Source organism: Scardinius erythrophthalmus (assembly GCF_964197995.2).
Source record: "Scardinius erythrophthalmus genome assembly, chromosome: 24".
In the NCBI taxonomy this organism is placed as follows: domain Eukaryota; kingdom Metazoa; phylum Chordata; class Actinopteri; order Cypriniformes; family Leuciscidae; genus Scardinius; species Scardinius erythrophthalmus.
The window spans coordinates 19,794,161-19,813,419 of record NC_138244.1 but is presented as its reverse complement, the minus strand read 5'-3'; positions in this window follow the sequence as shown (position 1 = coordinate 19,813,419).

Below are 19,259 nucleotides of genomic sequence, written 5' to 3'. Positions count from 1 at the left end.
ACAATGCTGTCAGATCCAAATATGGTAATTTCCTTTTTTATCAGCAACCAATCTTGAAAGTAAAAAAGACTGAATGCGCGATTTCATTGGCTGATGATAAATCTTTAAAGCCCGTTTTCTCAAAATGACCTTTCTCTCATACTCCAAGTCCGAAATCTCCACTTCAGTAGTACCTAGTTATATTATGAAGACATTTACAGAGGGATTTGTAAATATATTATTCCTAGCCTGATATATATACAATTTTATTCCAAAAAACATGGCTTCAGCCATTTGCAGCTATGAAAAGTTTGGCGGCTGCAGCAGCCATTTAGGTTTTGGCTGAGCCGGCTAGCCAGCCAATAACTTCATCAGCCAGCCATTATTCTCAAAACAAATGGCTTCGGGCTCTAATCTGAGCGATGTTAGACATTTGTGCCTTTTGAGAAAGTGGATTGTTCTGGAATGCCTTGTGGCAATCCAATAAAGGAAAGAGGAGCCCAGGACCAATGGAGCAGGTCCCGGCAAGGAAAAGTCATCAAATGTCACGTAAACGTTAAAGGCCACAGAATTCACCAACACAAAACCATTTTAGAGGAGAGGCGCAGCAGAATGGAATGCAGATTGAGTTTCGATAAATCGATAAGACTATATTTTCAGGGATCATTTCTATAGTTCTTTGTTTGGAATTGTGTTTCGAAAGTGCTTGTCTCCCAACCCACGATGAAGACTCATGATGCTCCTTTCTGGGTGTGAATTGGGTGCAGAGCAGCAACTTTGGTTGTGAGCTCTGTGTTGTTGATGAACGTTCTGTATTGCTTTTTGCAATATTGAAGAAAGGAGCATGTTCTGAGTGGTGTTGAGGCATTTGAGCCTCATTTTGGAGTTCTTTTGTTTTTGTATCTGTAGATCCTATGCAGCCAACTTTTTTTGAAATTCAGAACTGTTTGCAATGATGTGGGACTGTATGTTGTGTAAGACAGCAGTTGCAGAAAGTGGGTTTTATGGTAGAAAGTGCTCTGGATACGTGCTCGTTTCGAGGTCAGCCATTCCAGCTTTCCAGCATTTGTAGCGATGTGGTATTGTATCTCGGATAAGGCAGCAGATACGAAAATCAGGTTTTATGGAAAAAACGGGCCTGACACAGGTTCATTTCGCATTTACAGGTCAGCCTTAGCATGTTTTCTAAGTGCACGAACCGACGTCAAGTTTCTGAAATGTCTACATAAAGAATTGTTAATGTGCGTGTGACTTTTCTTCTAAAAGATTTCTACATTTAGCTCCATCGAGTGAAATACAATGCATGACACGGGTAGCTATGCTGCAAAAAAGCATGACATTATGGGTTGTTGTTTGTATCCCACATATCTTAACTGTAGGCTTCAAAGAGATTGTGGAAGTCCTTTCTGCTTTTGGCTCCGATGTATGTGCTAAAGAGTTTTTTAAGAGCGCAATCAACATCAAGTTGCAGAAATTCCTCCGTTAGCATTTGTTGGCAGGTGCGTGAATTTTTCATTGGACGTCAGCTCTGTGTCGTTTATGAAGGTTCTGTATTGCTTTTGTCGATATGGAAGAAAGGGGTATGATCTGAGCATTGTTAGACATTTGTGCCTTTTGAGAAAGTGGATTGTTTCAGGAGCTTTTCTGGAAAGCCTTGTGGCAATACAATAATAGAAAGAGGAACCCAGGACCAATGGAGCTCGTCCCGGCTAGGAAAAGTCATCAAATGTCACGTAAACGTTAAAGCCCACAGAATTCACCAACGCAAAACCATTTTAGAGGAGAGGCGCAGCTGAATGGAATGCAGATTGAGTTTCAATAAATTGTTAAGACTATATTTTCAGGGATCATTTCTATAGTTCTTTGCTTGGAAATGTGTTTCGAAAGTGCTTGTCTCCCAACCCACGATGAAGACTCATGATGCTCCTTTCTGGGTGTGAATTGGGCACAGAACAGCAACTTTGGTTGTGAGCTCTGTGTTGTTGATGAATGTTCTGTATTGCTTTTTGCAATATTGAAGGAGCATGTTCTGAGTGGTGTTGAGGCATTTGAGTCTCATTTTGGAGTTCGTTTGTTTTTGTATCTGTAGATCCTATGCAGCCAACTTTTTTTGAAATTCAGAACTGTTTGCAATGATGTGAGACTGTATGTTGTGTAAGACAGCAGTTGCAGAAAGAGGGTTTTATGGTAAAAAGTGCTCTGGATACGTGTTCATTTCGAGGTCAGCTATTGCAAGTTTTTTAATAGCGCAATCAATGTCAAGTTGCAGAAATTTCTCCGTTAGGATTTTTTTGGCAGGTTCGTGACTTTTTCATTGGACGTCAGCTCTTTGTCGTTTATGAAGGTTCTGTATTGCTTTTGTCGATATGGAAGAAAAGGGTATGATCTGAGCGTTGTTAGACATTTGTGCCTTTTGAGAAAGTGGATTGTTTCAGGAGCTTCTCTAGAAAGCCTTGTGGCAATCCAATAATGGAAAGAGGAACCCAGGACCAATGGAGCAGGTCCCGGTTAGAAAAAGTCATCAAATGTCATGTAAACATTAAAGCCCACAGAATTCACATTCGCAAAACCATTTTAGAGGAGAGGCGCAGCAGAATGGAATGCAGATTGAGTTTTGCAATAATGAAGAAAAAAAAGCATATTCTGAGTGGTGTTGAGGAATTTATGTGTCATTTTGGCGTTTTTTTGTTTTTGCATCATAGATCCTATGCAGCCAACTTTGTTGAAATTCAGAACTGTTTGCAATGATGTGGGACTGTATGTTGTGTAAGACAGCAGTTGCAGAAAGTGGGTTTTATGGTACAAAGTGCTCTGGATACGTGCTCGTTTCGAGGTCAGCCATTCCAGCTTTCCAGCATTTGTAGCGATGTGGTATTGTATCTCGGATAAGACAGCAGATACGAAAATCAGTTTTTATGGAAAAAACGGGCCTGACACAGGTTCATTTCGCATTTACAGGTCAGCCTTAGCATGTTTTCTAAGTGCGCGAACCGACGTGAAGTTTCTGAAATATCTACATAAAGAATTGTTAATGTGCGTGTGACTTTTCTTCTAAAAGATTTTCTACATTTAGCTCCATCGAGTGAAATACAATGCATGACACGGGTAGCTATGCTGCAAAAAAGCATGACATTATGGGTTGTTGTTTGTATCCCACATATCTTAACTGTAGGCTTCAAAGAAATTGTGGAAGTCCTTTCTGCTTTTGGCTCCGATGTATGTGCTAAAATGTCATGTAAACGTTAAAGCCCACAGAATTCAACTATGCAAAACCATTTAGAGGAGAGGCGCAGCAGAATGGAATGCAGATTGCAGATTGACAATCAACATCAAGATGCAGAAATGCCTCTGTTAGCATTTGTTGGCAAGTGCGTGACTTTTTCATTGGACGTCAGCTCTGTGTCGTTTATGAAGGTTCTGTATTGCTTTTGTCGATATGGAAGAAAGGGGTATGATCTGAGCATTGTTAGACATTTGTGCCTTTTGAGAAAGTGGATTGTTTCAGGAGCTTTTCTGGAAAGCCTTGTGGCAATACAATAATAGAAAGAGGAACCCAGGACCAATGGAGCTCGTCCCGACTAGGAAAAGTCATCAAATGTCACGTAAACGTTAAAGCCCACAGATTTCAACTAGGCAACACCATTTTAGAGGAGAGGCGCAGCAGAATGGAATGCAGATTGAGTTTCGATAAATCGTCAAGACTATATTTTCAGGGATCATTTCTATAGTTTTTTGCTTGGAAATGTGTTTCGAAAGTGCTTGTCTCCCAACCCACGATGAAGACTCATGATGCTCCTTTCTTGGTGTGAATTGGTTGCAGAGCAGCAACTTTGGTTGTGAGCTCTGTGTTGTTGATGAACGTTCTGTATTGCTTTTTGCAATATTGAAGAAAGGAACATGTTCTGAGTGGTGTTGAGGCATTTGAGCCTCATTTTGGAGTTCTTTTGTTTTTGTATCTGTAGATCCTATGCAGCCAACTTTTTTTGAAATTCAGAACTGTTTGCAATGATGTGGGACTGTATGTTGTGTAAGACAGCAGTTGCAGAAAGTGGGTTTTATGGTACAAAGTGCTCTGGATACGTGCTCGTTTCGAGGTCAGCCATTCCAGCTTTCCAGCATTTGTAGCGATGTGGTATTGTATCTCGGATAAGACAGCAGATACGAAAATCAGGTTTTATGGAAAAAACGGGCCTGACACAGGTTCATTTCGCATTTACAGGTCAGCCTTAGCATGTTTTCTAAGTGCACGAACCGACGTCAAGTTTCTGAAATGTCTACATAAAGAATTGTTAATGTGCGTGTGACTTTTCTTCTAAAAGATTTCTACATTTAGCTCCAACGAGTGAAATACAATGCATGACACGGGTAGCTATGCTGCAAAAAAGCATGACATTATGGGTTGTTGTTTGTATCCCACATATCTTAACAGTAGGCTTCAAAGAGATTGTGGAAGTCCTTTCTGCTTTTGGCTCCGATGTATGTGCTAAAGAGTTTTTTAAGAGCGCAATCAACATCAAGTTGCAGAAATTCCTCCGTTAGCATTTGTTGGCAGGTGCGTGAATTTTTCATTGGACGTCAGCTCTGTGTCGTTTATGAAGGTTCTGTATTGCTTTTGTCGATATGGAAGAAAGGGGTATGATCTGAGCGATGTTAGACATTTGTGCCTTTTGAGAAAGTGGATTGTTTCAGGAGCTTTTCTGGAAAGCCTTGTGGCAATACAATAATAGAAAGAGGAGCCCAGGACCAATGGAGCTCGTCCCGGCTAGGAAAAGTCATCAAATGTCACGTTAACGTTAAAGCCCACAGAATTCACCAACGCAAAACCATTTTAGAGGAGAGGCGCAGCAGAATGGAATGCAGATTGAGTTTCGATAAATTGTTAAGACTATATTTTCAGGGATCATTTCTATAGTTCTTTGCTTGGAAATGTGTTTCAAAAGTGCTTGTCTCCCAACCCATGATGAAGACTCATGATGCTCCTTTCTGGGTGTGAATTGGGCACAGAGCAGCAACTTTGGTTGTGAGCTCTGTGTTGTTGATGAACGTTCTTTATTGCTTTTTGTAATATTGAAGAAAGGAGCATGTTCTGAGTGGTGTTGAGACATTTGAGTCTCGGTTTGGAGTTCTTTTGTTTTTGCATTTATAGAACCTATGCAGCCAACTTTGTTGAAATTCAGAACTGTTTGCAGTGATGTGGGACTGTATGTTGTGTAAGACATCATTTGCAGAAAGTGGGTTTTATGGTAAAAAGTGCTCTGGATATGTGCTCCTTTCGAGGTCAGCCATTGCAAGTTTTTTAAGAGCGCAATCAATGTCAAGTTGCAGAAATTCCTCCGTTAGCATTTGTTGGCAGGTGCGTGACTTTTTCATTGGACGTCAGCTCTGTGTCACTTATGAAGGTTCTGTATTGCTTTTGTCGATATGGAAGAAAAGGGTATGATCTGAGCGTTGTTAGACATTTGTGCCTTTTGAGAAAGTGGATTGTTTCAGGAGCTTTTCTGGAAAGCCTTGTGGCAATCCAATAATGGAAAGAGGAACCCAGGACCAATGGAGCCGGTCCCGGCTAGAAAAAGTCATCAAATGTCACGTAAACGTTAAAGCCCACAGAATTCAACTACGCAAAACCATTTAGAGGAGAGGCGCAGCAGAATGGAATGCAGATTGCAGATTGACAATCAACATCAAGATGCAGAAATATCTCTGTTAGCATTTGTTGGCAGGTGCGTGACTTTTTCATTGGACGTCAGCTCTGTGTCGTTTATGAAGGTTCTGTATTGCTTTTGTCGATATGGAAGAAAGGGGTATGATCTGAGTTAGACCCCGAAGCTGCCGCCAGGCGCCGCCATTTGCGCCATTTAGAATTTCAGCCGCCGCCAGCCAATAATTTCGTAAGCCAAATTGAGCCGCCATCTGATAAAGTTTGGCTGAGCCGGCTAGAATTATTTGCATCAAATAATAATTATATCACATAGAGACATACACACACGAAATATATAAACAATACACGAGATATATTTTCCCACTGGATTCATAACAGCACAGTCTTGTGCTCGTTGCTACGATACACAGACTCACAGTGAACTGACGACCAAATAAAATTGCTCGTTTTCCGTACAGAAGAAGCGATGCATTTTTTTCTCGCACTGAGGTGAAATGGCGGAAAGAAGCAAGCAAGGTAATTTTGATCTCACTTCTCACATACTTTCCTAATTCCTACTTACTTTTTTTTTAACTTAGGCCTAACGTTACCCAGACTTTTGTTAAATCTTCAGGGCACGGTTGCACAAACACCTGAAACAAAGATTGACGTTATGAACCAAATATTCTGGAACGGAGAGATTTATAGCACTGAACGTGATATTACTGCAGTAACAAACCACCGTTTCTAATTCACGACGCATGCTTCAGTGTACATTGAAGTGAAATGTGCAAAACTTTGTCCATAATAATACTGATAACAGTGTGTGTTTATATTAAGCCGAGACACGGCAGGCAAAAACATCGTTTTTTTTTTTACTGGTCAATTTTGAGATTTTTGGAAATTTGTCTTCAAATACATGTCTTCTTTCAGACTTGTGGTGAAAAAAGTCCGAAATACACAGTAGGTCTTTATTTTACTACACTTCGTCTGTTTGCGTCTGTAGATTTCTCATACATTCAACAAAAGTTTGCGTTCTTAATCAACATACTTCTCCGCGATCTCTTCCGTCACCCTCTCATCACATGCATCGTTAGGCAGCTCTCTCTCTCTCCTGTACAATGCTGTCAGATCCAAATATGGTAATTTCCTTTTTTATCAGCAACCAATCTTGAAAGTAAAAAAGACTGAATGCGCGATTTCATTGGCTGATGATAAATCTTTAAAGCCCGTTTTCTCAAAATGACCTTTCTCTCATACTCCAAGTCCGAAATCTCCACTTCAGTAGTACCTAGTTATATTATGAAGACATTTACAGAGGGATTTGTAAATATATTATTCCTAGCCTGATATATATACAATTTTATTCCAAAAAACATGGCTTCAGCCATTTGCAGCTATGAAAAGTTTGGCGGCTGCAGCAGCCATTTAGGTTTTGGCTGAGCCGGCTAGCCAGCCAATAACTTCATCAGCCAGCCATTATTCTCAAAACAAATGGCTTCGGGCTCTAATCTGAGCGATGTTAGACATTTGTGCCTTTTGAGAAAGTGGATTGTTCTGGAATGCCTTGTGGCAATCCAATAAAGGAAAGAGGAGCCCAGGACCAATGGAGCAGGTCCCGGCAAGGAAAAGTCATCAAATGTCACGTAAACGTTAAAGGCCACAGAATTCACCAACACAAAACCATTTTAGAGGAGAGGCGCAGCAGAATGGAATGCAGATTGAGTTTCGATAAATCGATAAGACTATATTTTCAGGGATCATTTCTATAGTTCTTTGTTTGGAATTGTGTTTCGAAAGTGCTTGTCTCCCAACCCACGATGAAGACTCATGATGCTCCTTTCTGGGTGTGAATTGGGTGCAGAGCAGCAACTTTGGTTGTGAGCTCTGTGTTGTTGATGAACGTTCTGTATTGCTTTTTGCAATATTGAAGAAAGGAGCATGTTCTGAGTGGTGTTGAGGCATTTGAGCCTCATTTTGGAGTTCTTTTGTTTTTGTATCTGTAGATCCTATGCAGCCAACTTTTTTTGAAATTCAGAACTGTTTGCAATGATGTGGGACTGTATGTTGTGTAAGACAGCAGTTGCAGAAAGTGGGTTTTATGGTAGAAAGTGCTCTGGATACGTGCTCGTTTCGAGGTCAGCCATTCCAGCTTTCCAGCATTTGTAGCGATGTGGTATTGTATCTCGGATAAGGCAGCAGATACGAAAATCAGGTTTTATGGAAAAAACGGGCCTGACACAGGTTCATTTCGCATTTACAGGTCAGCCTTAGCATGTTTTCTAAGTGCACGAACCGACGTCAAGTTTCTGAAATGTCTACATAAAGAATTGTTAATGTGCGTGTGACTTTTCTTCTAAAAGATTTCTACATTTAGCTCCATCGAGTGAAATACAATGCATGACACGGGTAGCTATGCTGCAAAAAAGCATGACATTATGGGTTGTTGTTTGTATCCCACATATCTTAACTGTAGGCTTCAAAGAGATTGTGGAAGTCCTTTCTGCTTTTGGCTCCGATGTATGTGCTAAAGAGTTTTTTAAGAGCGCAATCAACATCAAGTTGCAGAAATTCCTCCGTTAGCATTTGTTGGCAGGTGCGTGAATTTTTCATTGGACGTCAGCTCTGTGTCGTTTATGAAGGTTCTGTATTGCTTTTGTCGATATGGAAGAAAGGGGTATGATCTGAGCATTGTTAGACATTTGTGCCTTTTGAGAAAGTGGATTGTTTCAGGAGCTTTTCTGGAAAGCCTTGTGGCAATACAATAATGGAAAGAGGAACCCAGGACCAATGGAGCTCGTCCCGGCTAGGAAAAGTCATCAAATGTCACGTAAACGTTAAAGCCCACAGATTTCACCAACGCAAAACCATTTTAGAGGAGAGGCGCAGCAGAATGGAATGCAGATTGAGTTTCGAGAAATCGTTAAGACTATATTTTCAGGGATCATTTCTATAGTTCTTTGCTTGGAAATGTGTTTCGAAAGTGCTTGTCTCCCAACCCACGATGAAGACTCATGATGCTCCTTTCTGGGTGTGAATTGGGTGCAGAGCAGCAACTTTGGTTGTGAGCTCTGTGTTGTTGATGAATGTTCTGTATTGCTTTTTGCAATATTGAAGAAAGGAACATGTTCTGAGTGGTGTTGAGATATTTGAGTCTCATTTTGGAGTTCTTTTGTTTTTGTATCTGTAGATCCTATGCAGCCAACTTTTTTGAAATTCAGAACTGTTTGCAATGGTGTGGGACTGTATGTTGTGTAAGACAGCATTTGCAGAAAGTGGGTTTTATGGTAAAAAGTGCTCTGGATACGTGTTCATTTCGAGGTCAGCCATTGCAAGTTTTTTAAGAGCGCAATCAATGTCAAGTTGCAGAAATTCATCCGTTAGGATTTTTTTGGCAGGTTCGTCACTCAGAACACTCAGCATGTTCTGAGTGGTGTTGAGACATTTGAGTCTCGGTTTGGAGTTCTTTTGTTTTTGCATTTATAGATCCTATGCAGCCAACTTTGTTAAAATTCAGAACTGTTTGCAGTGATGTGGGACTGTATGTTGTGTAAGACATCATTTGCAGAAAGTGGGTTTTATGGTAAAAAGTGCTCTGGATATGTGCTCCTTTCGAGGTCAGCCATTGCAAGTTTTTTAAGAGCGCAATCAATGTCAAGTTGCAGAAATTCCTCCGTTAGCATTTGTTGGCAGGTGCGTGACTTTTTCATTGGACGTCAGCTCTGTGTCGCTTATGAAGGTTCTGTATTGCTTTTGTCGATATGGAAGAAAAGGGTATGATCTGAGCGTTGTTAGACATTTGTGCCTTTTGAGAAAGTGGATTGTTTCAGGAGCTTTTCTGGAAAGCCTTGTGGCAATCCAATAATGGAAAGAGGAACCCAGGACCAATGGAGCCGGTCCCGGCTAGAAAAAGTCATCAAATGTCACGTAAACGTTAAAGCCCACAGAATTCAACTACGCAAAACCATTTAGAGGAGAGGCGCAGCAGAATGGAATGCAGATTGCAGATTGACAATCAACATCAAGATGCAGAAATGCCTCTGTTAGCATTTGTTGGCAGGTGCGTGAATTTTTCATTGGACGTCAGCTCTGTGTCGTTTATGAAGGTTCTGTATTGCTTTTGTCGATATGGAAGAAAGGGGTATGATCTGAGTTAGACCCCGAAGCTGCCGCCAGGCGCCGCCATTTGCGCCATTTAGAATTTCAGCCGCCGCCAGCCAATAATTTCGTAAGCCAAATTGAGCCGCCATCTGATAAAGTTTGGCTGAGCCGGCTAGAATTATTTGCATCAAATAATAATTATATCACATAGAGACATACACACACGAAATATATAAACAATACACGAGATATATTTTCCCACTGGATTCATAACAGCACAGTCTTGTGCTCGTTGCTACGATACACAGACTCACAGTGAACTGACGACCAAATAAAATTGCTCGTTTTCCGTACAGAAGAAGCGATGCATTTTTTTCTCGCACTGAGGTGAAATGGCGGAAAGAAGCAAGCAAGGTAATTTTGATCTCACTTCTCACATACTTTCCTAATTCCTACTTACTTTTTTTTTAACTTAGGCCTAACGTTACCCAGACTTTTGTTAAATCTTCAGGGCACGGTTGCACAAACACCTGAAACAAAGATTGACGTTATGAACCAAATATTCTGGAACGGAGAGATTTATAGCACTGAACGTGATATTACTGCAGTAACAAACCACCGTTTCTAATTCACGACGCATGCTTCAGTGTACATTGAAGTGAAATGTGCAAAACTTTGTCCATAATAATACTGATAACAGTGTGTGTTTATATTAAGCCGAGACACGGCAGGCAAAAACATCGTTTTTTTTTTTACTGGTCAATTTTGAGATTTTTGGAAATTTGTCTTCAAATACATGTCTTCTTTCAGACTTGTGGTGAAAAAAGTCCGAAATACACAGTAGGTCTTTATTTTACTACACTTCGTCTGTTTGCGTCTGTAGATTTCTCATACATTCAACAAAAGTTTGCGTTCTTAATCAACATACTTCTCCGCGATCTCTTCCGTCACCCTCTCATCACATGCATCGTTAGGCAGCTCTCTCTCTCTCCTGTACAATGCTGTCAGATCCAAATATGGTAATTTCCTTTTTTATCAGCAACCAATCTTGAAAGTAAAAAAGACTGAATGCGCGATTTCATTGGCTGATGATAAATCTTTAAAGCCCGTTTTCTCAAAATGACCTTTCTCTCATACTCCAAGTCCGAAATCTCCACTTCAGTAGTACCTAGTTATATTATGAAGACATTTACAGAGGGATTTGTAAATATATTATTCCTAGCCTGATATATATACAATTTTATTCCAAAAAACATGGCTTCAGCCATTTGCAGCTATGAAAAGTTTGGCGGCTGCAGCAGCCATTTAGGTTTTGGCTGAGCCGGCTAGCCAGCCAATAACTTCATCAGCCAGCCATTATTCTCAAAACAAATGGCTTCGGGCTCTAATCTGAGCGATGTTAGACATTTGTGCCTTTTGAGAAAGTGGATTGTTCTGGAATGCCTTGTGGCAATCCAATAAAGGAAAGAGGAGCCCAGGACCAATGGAGCAGGTCCCGGCAAGGAAAAGTCATCAAATGTCACGTAAACGTTAAAGGCCACAGAATTCACCAACACAAAACCATTTTAGAGGAGAGGCGCAGCAGAATGGAATGCAGATTGAGTTTCGATAAATCGATAAGACTATATTTTCAGGGATCATTTCTATAGTTCTTTGTTTGGAATTGTGTTTCGAAAGTGCTTGTCTCCCAACCCACGATGAAGACTCATGATGCTCCTTTCTGGGTGTGAATTGGGTGCAGAGCAGCAACTTTGGTTGTGAGCTCTGTGTTGTTGATGAACGTTCTGTATTGCTTTTTGCAATATTGAAGAAAGGAGCATGTTCTGAGTGGTGTTGAGGCATTTGAGCCTCATTTTGGAGTTCTTTTGTTTTTGTATCTGTAGATCCTATGCAGCCAACTTTTTTTGAAATTCAGAACTGTTTGCAATGATGTGGGACTGTATGTTGTGTAAGACAGCAGTTGCAGAAAGTGGGTTTTATGGTAGAAAGTGCTCTGGATACGTGCTCGTTTCGAGGTCAGCCATTCCAGCTTTCCAGCATTTGTAGCGATGTGGTATTGTATCTCGGATAAGGCAGCAGATACGAAAATCAGGTTTTATGGAAAAAACGGGCCTGACACAGGTTCATTTCGCATTTACAGGTCAGCCTTAGCATGTTTTCTAAGTGCACGAACCGACGTCAAGTTTCTGAAATGTCTACATAAAGAATTGTTAATGTGCGTGTGACTTTTCTTCTAAAAGATTTCTACATTTAGCTCCATCGAGTGAAATACAATGCATGACACGGGTAGCTATGCTGCAAAAAAGCATGACATTATGGGTTGTTGTTTGTATCCCACATATCTTAACTGTAGGCTTCAAAGAGATTGTGGAAGTCCTTTCTGCTTTTGGCTCCGATGTATGTGCTAAAGAGTTTTTTAAGAGCGCAATCAACATCAAGTTGCAGAAATTCCTCCGTTAGCATTTGTTGGCAGGTGCGTGAATTTTTCATTGGACGTCAGCTCTGTGTCGTTTATGAAGGTTCTGTATTGCTTTTGTCGATATGGAAGAAAGGGGTATGATCTGAGCAATGTTAGACATTTGTGCCTTTTGAGAAAGTGGATTGTTTCAGGAGCTTTTCTGGAAAGCCTTGTGGCAATACAATAATAGAAAGAGGAACCCAGGACCAATGGAGCTCGTCCCGGCTAGGAAAAGTCATCAAATGTCACGTAAACGTTAAAGCCCACAGATTTCACCAACGCAAAACCATTTTAGAGGAGAGGCGCAGCAGAATGGAATGCAGATTGAGTTTCGAGAAATCGTTAAGACTATATTTTCAGGGATCATTTCTATAGTTCTTTGCTTGGAAATGTGTTTCGAAAGTGCTTGTCTCCCAACCCACGATGAAGACTCATGATGCTCCTTTCTGGGTGTGAATTGGGTGCAGAGCAGCAACTTTGGTTGTGAGCTCTGTGTTGTTGATGAATGTTCTGTATTGCTTTTTGCAATATTGAAGAAAGGAACATGTTCTGAGTGGTGTTGAGATATTTGAGTCTCATTTTGGAGTTCTTTTGTTTTTGTATCTGTAGATCCTATGCAGCCAACTTTTTTGAAATTCAGAACTGTTTGCAATGGTGTGGGACTGTATGTTGTGTAAGACAGCATTTGCAGAAAGTGGGTTTTATGGTAAAAAGTGCTCTGGATATGTGCTCCTTTCGAGGTCAGCCATTGCAAGTTTTTTAAGAGCGCAATCAATGTCAAGTTGCAGAAATTCCTCCGTTAGCATTTGTTGGCAGGTGCGTGACTTTTTCATTGGACGTCAGCTCTGTGTCACTTATGAAGGTTCTGTATTGCTTTTGTCGATATGGAAGAAAAGGGTATGATCTGAGCGTTGTTAGACATTTGTGCCTTTTGAGAAAGTGGATTGTTTCAGGAGCTTTTCTGGAAAGCCTTGTGGCAATCCAATAATGGAAAGAGGAACCCAGGACCAATGGAGCAGGTCCCGGTTAGAAAAAGTCATCAAATGTCACGTAAACATTAAAGCCCACAGAATTCACATTCGCAAAATCATTTTAGAGGAGAGGCGCAGCAGAATGGAATGCAGATTGAGTTTTGCAATAATGAAGAAAAAAGCATATTCTGAGTGGTGTTGAGGAATTTATGTGTCATTTTGGCGTTTTTTTGTTTTTACATCGTAGATCCTATGCAGCCAACTTTTTTTGAAATTTAGAACTGTTTGTAGTGATGTGGGACTGTATGTTGTGTAAGACAGCAGTTGCAGAAAGTGGGTTTTATGGTACAAACAGTGGCGGATTTAGCAAATCGGGGGCCCAAGGCGAAGGTAGGCTATGGGCCCCTACCCATCCAATCTTTAAAAGAGAACGAGAAAAAATATGTACCGACTGAATGGTGGATAGGCAGGTAAAGCTAATCTACGGGGAAGTAAAGGTTAGAGAGGAGAAAAAAACGTCCCCTTTAAACCCTGCATAGGCTACACTTCTTTACTCCTAAACAGAAACATGTTACAATGTTTACATGGTACAATTTCAGACATCCCAAGTCTCCCGGAAGTTCCGGGAGTCTCCCGCATATTGATAGCGGCTCCCTGATGCCCGCAAATCAGTTAAAATCTCCCGGAAGCAAGAGCGCGCAAGCGTAGCGCGCGCACGGCAGAGAGAGGGAGCGAGAGACCTTGCGTGTGTGCGCTAGTGTGCGTGTGTGCCTCGGGATTTTATCTCTACTTTCGAGCCGAATTAATCAGACCCCCCCCCCCCCCCCCCCCCCCCCCCCCGTTGGAGATTTCTCGAACCGAACTAATTAGAACCGAATACCCCCCCCCCCCCGTTGGAGATTTCTCGAACCGAATACCCCCCCCCCCCCCGTTGGAGATTTCTTGACTCCCGGAAATGACTTTGTGCAGGTTGGGATGTCTGCAATTTCTGGTAAGCTATGTTTTTTTTGCTTGGCAAATTTCACCATTTCGATTAAATTCTTGTGATTTGATTCAATATTGACTCATTTGGATAAATATTAGGCTAGGTAACGTTTCACAAGACAGGTGTTACTTTTTCTCAAAAAAAAAAAAAAGCCCTCTCAGCTGGTATAATTTAAGGTTAAAATAAGTAATATAGTACACATATTTAGCCAAATACTCTCTATAGCTCTTTTTTTCTAGCCAATTAAATGGATTTCCTGAGGTAAATGTTATGTGACGATTGTTCTCCAGCTGTTTTACCTCTTTCCGCGGTTGAAAAACACTTATTGATCGATATTATGAATGAGGAATATACATCTCGGTAAGTTATACCTATATCTTTCAACATTGTTAATTTGTGTTTATTTACTATTAGATAGAGATGATCAGTTCACGTGCCGTTATAGGAATCTGTCATGTCACATTACAGTAAAACGGCAAAACGGTATTGTTTGAATTTCGTAATAGAATTGACAGAATCTGAGAGCTGAGATTTTTTTAAATATCATGATTCATAAACTGCTCAGTTTTTTCTGTCGATCTCCGTGTCCTCTTTGCTTCACGATTTTTCTGTACATTGGACGTTGTTGTTCCTGATCTGTATCCCCAACAGTAGCCATAAAAAGTTTGTCATCTTTGGCAGCGTTCCCAAATACTTATCAGCGTCTTTTCACTTTTTTTCTTTTATTTGAGCCGCTTGGGTAACTTCGAAACTTTAAATTTTCGCGTTTAGACTCGTCTTGCTCAGGGCATCAATTGCTCTATTTTGTTACTGCGTGTTGTTTATCTTTTGCGCCGCGCACTTTTTCGGACTTTTTGCACAGCCTTGTCACTTTCGCAGATGTGCAGTAAAAAAAAGTGAGATAATGGAATAGTCCAATGTAGTGAGGCGGGGGGGGGGGGGGCTCCTGTCTGCGACACTAATGATTGATGCCATTTTTCTCAAATTGAGTTTTAGAAATATATAAAAAAAAAATAAATAAAAAACTTAAGCATAATAGGGCATTTTGGGGGCCCCTAGGTAGCTCGGGGCCCAAGGCAATTGCCGACCTTTGCCTAATGGTAAAGTCCGCCCCTGGGTACAAAGTGCTCTGGATACGTGCTCGTTTCGAGGTCAGCCATTCCAGCTTTCCAGCATTTTTAGCGATATGGTATTGTATCTCGGATAAGGCAGCAGATACAAAAATCAGGTTTTATGGAAAAAACGGGCCTGACACAGGTTCATTTCGCATTTACAGGTCAGCCTTAGCATGTTTTCTAAGTGCACGAACCGACGTCAAGTTTCTGAAATGTCTACATAAAGAATTGTTAATGTGCGTGTGACTTTTCTTCTAAAAGATTTCTACATTTAGCTCCATCGAGTGAAATACAATGCATGACACGGGTAGCTATGCTGCAAAAAAGCATGACATTATGGGTTGTTGTTTGTATCCCACATATCTTAACTGTAGGCTTCAAAGAGATTGTGGAAGTCCTTTCTGCTTTTGGCTCCGATGTATGTGCTAAAGAGTTTTTTAAGAGCGCAATCAACATCAAGTTGCAGAAATTCCTCCGTTAGCATTTGTTGGCAGGTGCGTGAATTTTTCATTGGACGTCAGCTCTGTGTCGTTTATGAAGGTTCTGTATTGCTTTTGTCGATATGGAAGAAAGGGGTATGATCTGAGCATTGTTAGACATTTGTGCCTTTTGAGAAAGTGGATTGTTTCAGGAGCTTTTCTGGAAAGCCTTGTGGCAATACAATAATAGAAAGAGGAACCCAGGACCAATGGAGCTCGTCCCGGCTAGGAAAAGTCATCAAATGTCACGTAAACGTTAAAGCCCACAGATTTCAACTAGGCAAAACCATTTTAGAGGAGAGGCGCAGCTGAATGGAATTCAGATTGAGTTTCGAGAAATCGTTAAGACTATATTTTCAGGGATCATTTCTATAGTTCTTTGCTTGGAAATGTGTTTCGAAAGTGCTTGTCTCCCAACCCACGATGAAGACTCATGATGCTCCTTTCTGGGTGTGAATTGGGCACAGAGCAGCAACTTTGGTTGTGAGCTCTGTGTTGTTGATGAACGTTCTGTATTGCTTTTTGCAATATTGAAGAAAGGAGCATGTTCTGAGTGGTGTTGAGGCATTTGAGTCTCATTTTGGAGTTCTTTTGTTTTTGTATCTGTAGATCCTATGCAGCCAACTTTTTTTGAAATTCAGAACTGTTTGCAATGATTTGGGACTGTATGTTGTGTGAGACAGCAGTTGCAAAAAAATGGGTTTTATGGTACAAAGTGCTCTGGATACGTGTTCATTTCGAGGTCAGCCATTGCAAGTTTTTTAAGAGCGCAATCAATGTCAAGTTGCAGAAATTCCTCCCTTAGGATTTTTTTGTCAGGTTCGTGACTTTTTCATTGGACGTCAGCTCTGTGTCGTTTATGAAGGTTCTGTATTGCTTTTGTCGATATGGAAGAAAAGGGTATGATCTGAGCGTTGTTAGACATTTGTGCCTTTTGAGAAAGTGGATTGTTTCAGGAGCTTTTCTGGAAAGCCTTGTGGCAATCCAATAATGGAAAGAGGAACCCAGGACCAATGGAGCCGGTCCCGGTTAGAAAAAGTCATCAAATGTCACGTAAACAGAAAAAAAGCCCACAGAAGCCCACAGAATTCACATTCGCAAAACCATTTTAGAGGAGAGGCGCAGCAGAATGGAATGCAGATTGAGTTTTGCAATAATGAAGAAAAAAAGCATATTCTGAGTGGTGTTGAGGAATTTATGTGTCATTTTGGCGTTTTTTTGTTTTTGCATCATAGATCCTATGCAGCCAACTTTGTTGAAATTCAGAACTGTTTGCAATGATGTGGGACTGTATGTTGTGTAAGACAGCAGTTGCAGAAAGTGGGTTTTATGGTACAAAGTGCTCTGGATACGTGCTCGTTTCGAGGTCAGCCATTCCAGCTTTCCAGCATTTGTAGCGATGTGGTATTGTATCTCGGATAAGACAGCAGATACGAAAATCAGTTTTTATGGAAAAAACGGGCCTGACACAGGTTCATTTCGCATTTTTAGCATTTACAGGTCAGCCTTAGCATGTTTTCTAAGTGCGCGAACCGACGTCAAGTTTCTGAAATGTCTACATAAAGAATTGTTAATGTGCGTGTGACTTTTCTTCTAAAAGATTTTCTACATTTAGCTCCATCGAGTGAAATACAATGCATGACACGGGTAGCTATGCTGCAAAAAAGCATGACATTATGGGTTGTTGTTTGTATCCCACATATCTTAACTGTAGGCTTCAAAGAGATTGTGGAAGTCCTTTCTGCTTTTGGCTCCGATGTATGTGCTAAAATGTCATGTAAACGTTAAAGCCCACAGAATTCAACTACGCAAAACCATTTAGAGGAGAGCCGCAGCAGAATGGAATGCAGATTGCAGATTGACAATCAACATCAAGATGCAGAAATGCCTCTGTTAGCATTTATTGGCAAGCGCGTGACTTTTTCATTGGACATTAGCTCTGTGTCGTTTATGAAGGTTCTGTATTGCTTTTGTCAATATGGAAGAAAGGGGTATGATCTGAGCGATGTTAGACATTTGTGCCTTTTGAGAAAGTGGATTGTTCTGGAATGCCTTGTGGCAATCCAATAAAGGAAAGAGGAGCCCAGGACCAATGGAGCAGGTCCCGGCAAGGAAAAGTCATCAAATGTCACGTAAACGTTAAAGCCCACAGAATTCACCAACACAAAACCATTTTAGAGGAGAGGCGCAGCAGAATGGAATGCAGATTGAGTTTCGATAAATTGATAAGACTATATTTTCAGGGATCATTTCTATAGTTCTTTGCTTGGAAATGTGTTTCGAAAGTGCTTGTCTCCCAACCCACGATGAAGACTCATGATGCTCCTTTCTGGGTGTGAATTGGGCACAGAGCAGCAAATTTGGTTGTGAGCTCTGTGTTGTTGATGAACGTTCTGTATTGCTTTTTGCAATATTGAAGAAAGGAGCATGTTCTGAGTGGTGTTGAGACATTTGAGTCTCGGTTTGGAGTTCTTTTGTTTTTGCATTTATAGATCCTATGCAGCCAACTTTGTTGAAATTCAGAACTGTTTGCAGTGATATGGGACTGTATGTTGTGTAAGACATCATTTGCAGAAAGTGGGTTTTATGGTAAAAAGTGCTCTGGATATGTGCTCCTTTCGAGATCAGCCATTGCAAGTTTTTTAAGAGCGCAATCAATGTCAAGTTGCAGAAATTCATCCGTTAGGATTTGTTGGCAGGTGCGTGACTTTTTCATTGGACGTCAGCTCTGTGTCGCTTATGAAGGTTCTGTATTGCTTTTGTCGATATGGAAGAAAGGGGTATGATCTGAGCATTGTTAGACATTTGTGCCTTTTGAGAAAGTGGATTGTTTTTTCAGGAGCTTTTCTGGAAAGCCTTGTGGCAATACAATAATAGAAAGAGGAACCCAGGACCAATGGAGCTCGTCCCGGCTATGAAAAGTCATCAAATGTCACGTAAACGTTAAAGCCCACAGATTTTAACTAGGCAAAACCATTTTAGAGGAGAGGCGCAGCAGAATGGAATGCAGATTGAGTTTCGATAAATCGTTAAGACTATATTTTCAGGGATCATTTCTATAGTTCTTTGCTTGGAAATGTGTTTCGAAAGTGCTTGTCTCCCAACCCACGATGAAGACTCATGATGCTCCTTTCTGGGTGTGAATTGGGCACAGAGCAGCAACTTTGGTTGTGAGCTCTGTGTTGTTGATGAACGTTCTGTATTGCTTTTTGCAATATTGAAGGAGCATGTTCTGAGTGGTGTTGAGGCATTTGAGTCTCATTTTGGAGTTCTTTTGTTTTTGTATCTGTAGATCCTATGCAGCCAACTTTTTTTGAAATTCAGAACTGTTTGCAATGATTTGGGACTGTATGTTGTGTGAGACAGCAGTTGCAAAAAAATGGGTTTTATGGTACAAAGTGCTCTGGATACGTGTTCATTTCGAGGTCAGCCATTGCAAGTTTTTTAAGAGCGCAATCAATGTCAAGTTGCAGAAATTCCTCCCTTAGGATTTTTTTGTCAGGTTTGTGACTTTTTCATTGGACGTCAGCTCT